The sequence below is a fragment of the Pithys albifrons genome, chromosome 6 (genome assembly GCF_047495875.1).
Source record: "Pithys albifrons albifrons isolate INPA30051 chromosome 6, PitAlb_v1, whole genome shotgun sequence".
Taxonomy (NCBI): domain Eukaryota; kingdom Metazoa; phylum Chordata; class Aves; order Passeriformes; family Thamnophilidae; genus Pithys; species Pithys albifrons.
In genome coordinates this window covers 8,753,990-8,763,419 of record NC_092463.1, presented here as the reverse complement: position 1 = coordinate 8,763,419, position 9,430 = coordinate 8,753,990, and the positions used below count along the sequence as shown (strand labels likewise).

At 42.6% G+C, this 9,430-nt stretch overlaps 1 pseudogene; it reads right to left on the bottom strand.

Moving 5' to 3' along the window:
• Positions 1 to 587: 587 nt before the first annotated feature.
• Positions 588 to 2,887, bottom strand: LOC139673088 (SHC SH2 domain-binding protein 1 pseudogene; annotated as a pseudogene).
• Between the last annotated feature and the right edge of the window lie 6,543 nt (positions 2,888 to 9,430).

The following is a 9,430-nucleotide window of genomic DNA, read 5'->3' as shown; positions in this document are numbered from 1 at the left end:
ATCAAAGCATGAAACACGGTTTGGATCTGATGAATCAATTAACCAGTCTTTGCATTAGACTTTCGCTTGACTCAGGTATTTCTTTAAAAGTCTCTAAGAGACAAACATTTAGGTATTTTCTGCGGTGGTACCCAGACTTGCAGCAAGGAAGCAAAGTTTCCACATGCAATATTTAATACTGTTAATACATATTTTGTCACATTAGAGTAATATGGGAGACTAATGGAGCAGGTTAACTCCTTGAAAAGCAGCAGTGAAAAGAGTATCTTGTGCACATGTGTTACCACAACGCCATTAGGAGTCAGGACAGTCAGAAAAGAAAGGTACCAAAACTTCCTTTCCTATTCCAGTTGAACCAGTTGCCCTCAGCAGAGAAAAACACTTCCTATAACACTGAGTTGTCATAAGTTTCTGTAATTCCCAGTTCACTCAGACCTTTCTTGTGCACCTGGCTCTTCTTTGCAGGAGTAACCCCAAGTTCATTTGCAATTTCATGGTTGCCTTAATTTTCTTCAGAAATCTCAGCTTGCATATGAAGCTCCAACTCATCAGCTGCATGTTCAGGTACTTGTTCTTGCCAGAAGCCTCTACACAGGCTGGTCAGCCCCTGACTGGATGGGCTGTGTATTCTCTTTTGTTTTCTCTGTTAAAGTATCCTTTACATCAGAGGGCATAATTGGTCTAACCAGGACCACAACAAATTCTTCATTATTATGGATCACATTATTATGGTTATATTGGAAATGTCATAATGTTCATCTAAGAAGTTCTTTGTAAGTATTCCCTCCTTGCAGTGGTGCATGCTGTTGTCTTACAGAGAGCATGCACTACCTGAATATATTTCCACACCAGCACCCTTGACACCACACAGGTCTGAGTTTTTCATCAACAGCTCAGATGATGTTTGCACTGTTATGCCTATGGTTTCACATTGTAACACACAACTCTCCAGAGTGGTTTTCCTGTGTTGGAAATTCAAAATCTCTTCCATGACATCATGTTGCACTAACTTCAAACTGGAGATCCCTATATTTGCTCCTGTACAGTCAAAATAGTTGTCTCCCTTGTTTTTCTATCTATATTTTCTGACAGGCCTTAGCCTTCTAGTTTGACTGAATCAGCACCGCAGGACAGCCCACCTACAACACAGGGACCAGGACAGATGATGACTGTGTCTTATTCATAACAGTCATTTACAGCTGTCAGCGAGTGGGTCATGGTGAAACTCTATTTCTAGGTCTTTGCCACAGTCCACTACAAGCTCAGAGAAGGCACACCGTGTTCAAAGATGTCATGGTGCAACCTCAGTCAAGGCTCAACACATCACACAAAGTAATCAAAGGCATCCTCCTCCTCGTCCCAGTCTTCCAGATGCACTGGTAGAAGAACCTGACACACTCTACAGCTTGTGCTGTCTGGGCACATTCTCCTGACTCATCATATACAACCTGATGCCTTAAATACACAATATATAGATTTTAGCATAGACTTTTTAAATACTGTTGGTATAACTTATCAATGCCTTTGGCCTGTTAGTACTGCTGTACAAGATTCCTGAAATATTGTTTAATATTTCTTGTCACGAATTCCAATAGACAAAGATTGTAGTAAGGTAAAGAACATTTTATCTGTATGAAGTGTTCTTAGCATAAGACATAACAGGCACATTACTTGATATGAGAGGCAAAACTATTCAGAAGACCCAGAAACCTTGACATTGTTCCAAGGAGACCAGAGGATGCTGAGGAAGACAAGAATAAAGGGTCTTTGGAGCCACTGACTCAATTCTGGGAGGCGTGCCTGGGGGAGGACCAAGGGGACACAACTTTTGGGCTAGGTATAACCATGATGTAATGGTTAGATATTATAATTAGCTAGCGCTATAAAATTGCAAAACATATGTTGTGTGTGTGTGCAATACAGAATATGTATATTGTGCACCTAAGGCTTTAGTTAAAGAACTGCTCTTGATCTTTATACACTAAAATGGTAAGCTTTTTTAGGCAACAAACCCACAGCTCCTGCAGTGGTGTCTGATGTCCCCTCAGCTTCAAGGGTTCTTGCATACGCTGCAAGGTAAAGCTGCTGTCGCATGACTTGCACAGGAAGGGGCTCTCTGAGTTGTACAACTGCTTTAAGAGCTGGGTAGTCCACACCAACCACCCCAACAAGAATCTCTAATGCATTAGTATGCATGGTTCAAAGGTACTCAGCTCAGAATTGTTTCACCTCAGCAGTTTTGCAGTGTTAAGGAAGAGTTTGGACCCTGGGTTGGCAGAGACAGAGTTATTTTGTTTCAGCTTGAGCTGATGCCTCTAGAGAGGAACCCCAAATAAAGAAATTCCTGGGCCTTTATACTCTTACAGTCTGTGCACCCAGTCTTCACATGCTCTTCATGCACTCAATGGCAGTTTATGGTCTGGTGTCTTCTAACACTTCATTTGATTCTTTTTCCATGTCCATGTGGCCCCTGAATTGTTCTTATCTTCCAGCTTGGGGCCCTCCAGGGCCTCAGCCTTATCAGAAGATATTCTGTCTTTCTCTGTTTACTCCCCTGCTTAGCTGTCCATGCTAACAAACCATTCATTGAAAGCTCCCAACCTTTGAGCAGAGTGCACCCATTCTAAACTGTGAGTTGTAATTAAACTTAATCCTAGACAATTAATGTCTAATATTCTGTAAGTAAACTTAATTTAATCCCCAACATGCAGTCAGCCAAGATGTAATCCTGGTAAGCTCTAAATTGCTCATAAAACAAAAGATGATCAGTGTGAAAAATATCTGGAAAAAGCACATTCCCGTCTGGCACAGTTCTTCCTAAATTAGTCCCCGTTTTGTTGGAACTGCCATAGTCACTCCAGGAGTCATGACTCCAGACACTGAGCATCTTCCTGGAGCAGACCTAGGCTCCCCCTCAGTGTGCTCCCGCAGGCCACTGCCTCTCCCAGCCAGCAGCAGGGCCTGACTGTCCTCCAACAGCGCCCTGGCAGCCCCAGCTCAGCAGGAATTCAAATAGGTATTCCCACAACAAATCCTACAACAACCTTTGAGCCTCCACAGAGGCCCTTTTCGAGGCAGTGTGAGGGCTGTTCCCTGGAGGATCACTGCTAGAAGAGTTCATTTGCATTGCTCTTTGTAGTGATAGCATTATCTATATAGAAAGGTACTTAAGTCCCCTCTCCTTATCCTCTTGGGTTTTTTTCTGTTTAGGTACAATGAGAATATCTTGACTTTCTTGTTTGTGTTTTCACCCTCCACCCCCAATAACCTTTCCAGTGAAACAAGAGGATGTCTTGTGGCTTTAAAAACTGCATTATCTACATTTCTGATTAAACCAGTGAAACAAAAATTGTGAAAGTTCTCTGTTTTCTTTGAAAAGCTGAGAAACTATGGATGTCTTATCGAGGTATGACAAGATTTGATAATTTTCAGGGGAAAACAACTCTCACATTTCACACACATGAGAAACAAAACTTGAAAAGTCAAAATGGAAAAATTTGGACAGACTTATGCAAAACAATACAACCTGAAGTACTTACTAGAGAGCAACCATTCTCTAATAGAAGTAGAGTAAAAAAGAATTTAATTGAATTATAACCGTAGTGTAATAAAGAGAACGATCAAATTTTAGCTGTATGCTAAAGTTTTTCATCCTCCTATTAGTTTCAGTAAATGAAATTTTAACACCACAGTTAAAAAAAACAGATGAAAACCCGGGAATTTACTAAACAGATATTTATATATTGAGAAAGCTATCTCAGCTGAGGAAACTTTTGCAGCTAAGATAATCTGCAAGCAAAAGCAGAACTGATCCGGAAGTTGAAGTTCTAGAGACGAGGCATGTGGCAGTGCAGGAAAGCAACCTGACAGGGGAAATGAAAATGAGAGAAATAACTGCATACAAAAAAAGCAAAGAAAGGAGAGAATTACTGGTCAGAAATGTCAGGAAACTTTTAAATGGGAAGGTATTTCAGAGTATGTACCCAAAGCTTCTAGACAATTGAGAGGCATTGCACCTAGTGAGACACTGCAGGCCAGCCTTCCTGCTGATGAAAGGAATTACATGGGGGACAGTGAAAATGATGCAAACCAGCTCAGCAGGTGTCTTCTAGGAAATCGGGTCACCACTGACAGCCAGCAAAATCTTCAGAGTGAGTGGCTGTTCTGAAGGGATTTAAAAGCACTGGCAGCTGTATAAAATATGAATGGGATGCTCTTTTTTTCTCTGAAAGAGGAGGTATGGGGCTGGTTTAACAGGAGCAGTTATTGCCTTGACCTCTCCAAGCAGGTCCAAGGTGCAGATCTATCCTTAGCACGTGGTGGGACTTACTTGAGCCGGAGCCCCAGGGCCAGAGCAGAAGGGCTGGGTTGTGTGGAGCTGCTGCCCTGAGCCCCTTCTCTTGGCTGGGCAGCTGTTGGCTTATGCTCCACAGGGATGAAGGACGGGCCGAGCTCCAATCTGTGAGCACTGTGTGTGCACACAGGCTCCAGCCGTGCCGCCTCCCCCGAACTGAACATCAGCTGCTGAGGGAGCTGTGCTGGCAGCCAGCTGTGGCTCTCACCATCCTGCAGCCTGCCTGCTCTGCCGGGAACCCTGGCCTGCTTCTTCCTCCAGCGGTGGCTGGTACAGGGTGGTGTGACCTGCGTGCCATGCTTGTTGGAAAGCAGCCACTACTCCCTCCCTCCGTCGCAGCCCCCTTCCTTCCCTTCTGGAGCAAGCCTGTGCTGGGCTGTGCTTGATACCTCGGGAGTTTCCTGCTTCTTTCTCAGAGCTGCTCAGCTCCTGCTGAGCTGGCCAGACTTTCACATATTGGGTGTGATGGGAAAGCTGGTTTAGAGTTGGATAGTGTTTATAAGACTGCAGAAATTAACAAACTCAGTGTCCAGGAGCAGGGCTGAAACTGTGCTTTTGAAAGAAAAAAAAACAACCCAAAGAAACCCCAGACGTGACTCAGCCTTTAACTGGAAGCTGTGAGCTGTCATCAGTACATTGCTGTGCTCTGGCTGGTGAGTCTTACTGAGAGACAAGGTGTATTAGCTCAAGCTCTGTGCTTTACCGGCACAACTGCTTGTGGTTTGGAAGAGTTTTTGGCTGTGATCCCACTGGTTCAGAATAGGGACAGAGCTTGCTTGTCTCTGCCTGCTAAAGACTATGTGGACTTGCTCTGAGTCTATATTGTTTTTCTCATAATTACTGTTTGATTAAAGCATTTAAGATATGTTTGTCTTTTTAATTTGGCTCCAGTGTAGGGCAGGAGGCCCACTCCTAATGTACCATTTCTTTTAAGCTCAACCTGGCAAATTCTGATTACCTCTGAGATAGGCAGCATTATGAAACAGTCCTGAGTGCTTCTGCAAGCAAGCACATTCCTGCAGCAGGGTTAGCCTAAAAAATCCAGAGGCAGATGGAAGAAAGGCTAAGGAGGGTAATTAAATGTGGCTGTTCCCTAAGAGGTAAGCCTGTGGTAGCAGCTCAACTGAGCCCCATAAGGCAGGTACAGGATACAACTTCAGTGCATGCGGTCTGCAGTCACAATGCACTGAATTTAAGAGAAAGCATTTTCTTATTGTTCCAGTCTGTTAATGTGTGGATCACCAGAGGTGACTGGAAGTTCTGCTCAGCCTTCAGTGAGGGTAAGCTGCTCCTTCACTGCTCTGAGCCTGGAAAGGTTGGTGCTTTACCGGTAGGAGGGGCAGGACAAAGAACAGCAGGCATCTGGTGCCTATAAAACAAACCAAAGCTCATAGTAAGCGAGTGAACATTTGCAGGCTAACTGTAGCTTGATGCTGGATGATAATGATGCTGGCATCAAATGTTAGTGGCTTACAGAATGAGAATAGCATAGTCAGAGCACTCATCACACCAGCTAATCCATGCACCAGCTAATACATGTCTGAATATGGCAGTATTGGCTCAGCTGGGTGTTTGTGCTGGCGAAAAACTGCAGAGCAGTAGCAGGCAGGTGATGGGAGGGGGGTGTGTTGCTGTCAGCACAACAATGGCAAAATAAATCCCTTCTTAGGCAGAAATCTGTCTGCCTGAGGCCACCAGCCTCAGGCCTTAGGTTTTGTGGCTGTGGGTATCTGATCTATTTACTAGGAGGCTGTGGGGATTAGGAGTGACATGAGCCAAGAAGTGAGTTCTTTGTAAGAACTTGTACAGACTAAGATACTCTGTGAGCTAAAAGCAGCACTGCTGTGTTTACCCAAGCCAGTTAGTAATTTTATGGAACCAATAATAAATTGCTAAGAAGTGGTATTAGTATGTTTTGACTGCAGGAAATAGAGTGGAAACAGGACACAGGGGAGCTGTTAAACTTGTCCTAGTCCACAAACTCTCTTTAACCTGGCTGAAGTGATTGTGTTGGAGTTAAAGACCACTCACAGGCTGATAAGTGTTGAAGTCACTGACCATCAGTTTCCTCTTATGGTGGAAAGGACCTGAAAGAAAGAGTGCCCTCCTGTTACGGTATTTGTTTGTGTTCCTCAGCCAGCAGGATGTGACAAAATATAAAAAGTGTTTTCAGCAAGATTCACAGTTCCCGGACGATTCAGAGAAGGTGTTCTGCGTAGTGGGTGATATGCAAAGCTAGAAAACCAAAGAGGCTATATAAAGTACACTTGGGAAATTCCGTCTGTGACACCACAAATGCTGCTTATGTGTCCTGGCGGGCAGTGGCCAAGAGCTGGTGTGTGGCTTTGCGTTGTAGAGGACATCAGCCAGAGGAACAAAGCCTGGGCAATACCAAGTTAAGGACAATGGGAACCTCTAGTGTCAGAGCACCATGCACTGGACCGAACAGCAAAAGTATCCAGATTATGTACCAGCAATCAACATAGATGGGTTTAAAGTGCTGAATGATGTTTTGGGTTTTATTTTAAGGCTTTTAAAGCCCTGTCTTGGATCATCATGGTAGTTCTGCTTTATGTTTGTGAGGGACAAGATTGTTTTGTTGTTGCAAAAGTATTGCCTTAAGAAGATTTTTGATAACTGGAGGAACACACCTACTTCTTAATAGGGATTTTCTTTTAAACATGCATTTTGAACACTTGAGTGCCATGTTATCTGGTGCTGCTTAAAATATGTGTTTCATATCTAAGCATAAATACCATAGGCTATGACAGTTGCTATAGCAACTAAGCATCTACTATTAAATAGCACCCACAGGCTCAAAAACCATGTGCAGCCTGTCACTACACAAGGTATTCCTTTCTTTGCAGCCAGCTAAGTGCCATATTTTCATCTCGGGAGTTAGTCTGTTTCTGATGAATGTGTTTATGCTGGGCATGTGAAGATCTTTTCTCCCCCACCAGCTCTACCTTCCTTTGAAACTGCAAACACTGTAAGAACAAAATAGCCTGAAGCAGTTGCAAGCTGAAGAAGTTAATGAATAATTCCTTTTTCATATATCCTTGAACATACATTAGAGTGTGGCTTTCAGATCTTTTAGACCAGATTTGCGGCTTACACCTTTGCTGTTCTGCATCTTTTGATATTAGAGTGTTTTGCTCTGAAACCAGCCGTTTGGAAGGCACCGTGCTGTTCCTAGAAGCTGTATCCTTGAAAATTGCAATACCAGTGGGAAACTAATTTCTGCAGTTGTAGCAAACCAGAGAGTTATAAGTCAAAAGCACAGTTAAAGCTAATAAAACTTTTAAGAATATGTAGGTCAGTTGTTTATTTTTAAGCTTGCCTTAAAGTTGTTAAGCATTTGGACTAGAAAATCTAGGAGAAAAATAGTAGAAGACTAAGAGCACTGAGGTTAATATGCAGTAACAGTTCTGGTAGCTGAAACTTTAGCAACAAGGTATTGACAGAATTAGTTGTTTTACATTTTCCAAATAAGAAATGTGATTTTCTTTAGATCCATCATAAATAACAAGGAGAACAAAATTAAGTGTTATTAAGAGAAATATACTGGTTATCGAAGTTAATGCTTTATCTGCAAGTTAAAATGACCCTCAGTGGTCCTTGAAGAATAGATGAAGGCTGTGATGGCTTCTGTTAGTGTTTGGATTGTTTCCAAATTTTGTTTTAGAGTTTGACGAATCCATAGGTTAAATGGAAAACAAACTATATCCACAAATTATTGCTGATGTTTATTTGATGCTGGCTTAGTAGACTTCCATAGTCTAGAAGAAAAAAATATATCTTAAATTATAGTAGCAACTTAGCAATTATGATTTAATGTAAGTATCAGAAAATAAGCATAAGAATTAGGTAAACAAAGACTTGAAAAGGCATATTAAAATGTGATTTTTTTAAGCCCATTTTTTCCTATGAGAATGATTGCTAAAGCCTGTGTGCCTTGTTTGGTTAAAGGGTTAACCCAATTAGAACCATAAGTATGAACACAGATAACAGGCTCTGAGCTGGTCTTGTTCTGTGCTTGGGTCCTGCACTTTGATGGGAATGAAAGCTTAGACTTTTGTAGCAATAAAGGAATGTTAACGCATCTTTTGGTGCTCTATCAGTGGACAGTGGTTTCCCAGCAATCATTTCCATATGTCTAATGTTAATGGAATAATAAATCCTTGATTGGCATTACTTACAAATAGCACCAAATGCCAGTAGACTTGGGATAAAGTCAATGGAGCTGGAATGAGCAGTGGTGCAGGATGATGTGGAGAGTGGTTTGCTGAGGCAGGGAGACAAAGTGGGGCTCATCAAAAAGTTCTTCAGAACTTGCTGGGTGTTTAGATGCTGCATGGGGTTGCTCAGCTGAATGCCTTAGTTGATCTGTTTGCCTCCTGCCACTTATATCCTCTCCAGTGAGTCATGGGCAGATCCTGGCAACTGCCATCATCCTCCATTTTTTATTTTAGTGCAAGGGAATTTTCTCCCTCTTTATCTCCCCATGATTTTCCTGCTTGTTTTCAATGCAGTTTTTTTTTCTTTTTTTTTCTTCTTGTTTTCCATCCTGTTTGTAGCTGTCGTTTGAAAAGGTTAAGTGTTTCTGCCATATTTGGATAAATATTATAACCCAGTCTTACATCTGGCTCAACAGCGATCAACAGCACACACACCCATCTGTACACACTGTTCTACCTAGCAGTATGAAGTCTTACAAACTTATGATTACAAGATGGGAACTTAAGAGATATGAACGTTATTAATGTTTTTTCTTCTATTGTGAAATCCACCATGCCCAGCAGAAGAAATAGTGTAGAGTCTGGTGCCCTCTTGTGAGTACATTAAACTCCTGGAAAAACATCCCGTGACTTGAAAGCGATCAGGGCTTGTGTGTGTGTGGCTCGGCTTCGCGAACGAAGATTTGGGAAGGGCTGTCCCCACGTGGGTGTGCCCTTCCAGCCTGCGCAGTGGATTTTAGGTGAGGCTCAGCGTGCGCAGAACTGGCCCCACCATTTAAGTCCTGAGGTTCATCTGACACGGCCGAGCGAGCTTGGACGGTGCCAGTGAAGTCCTCAG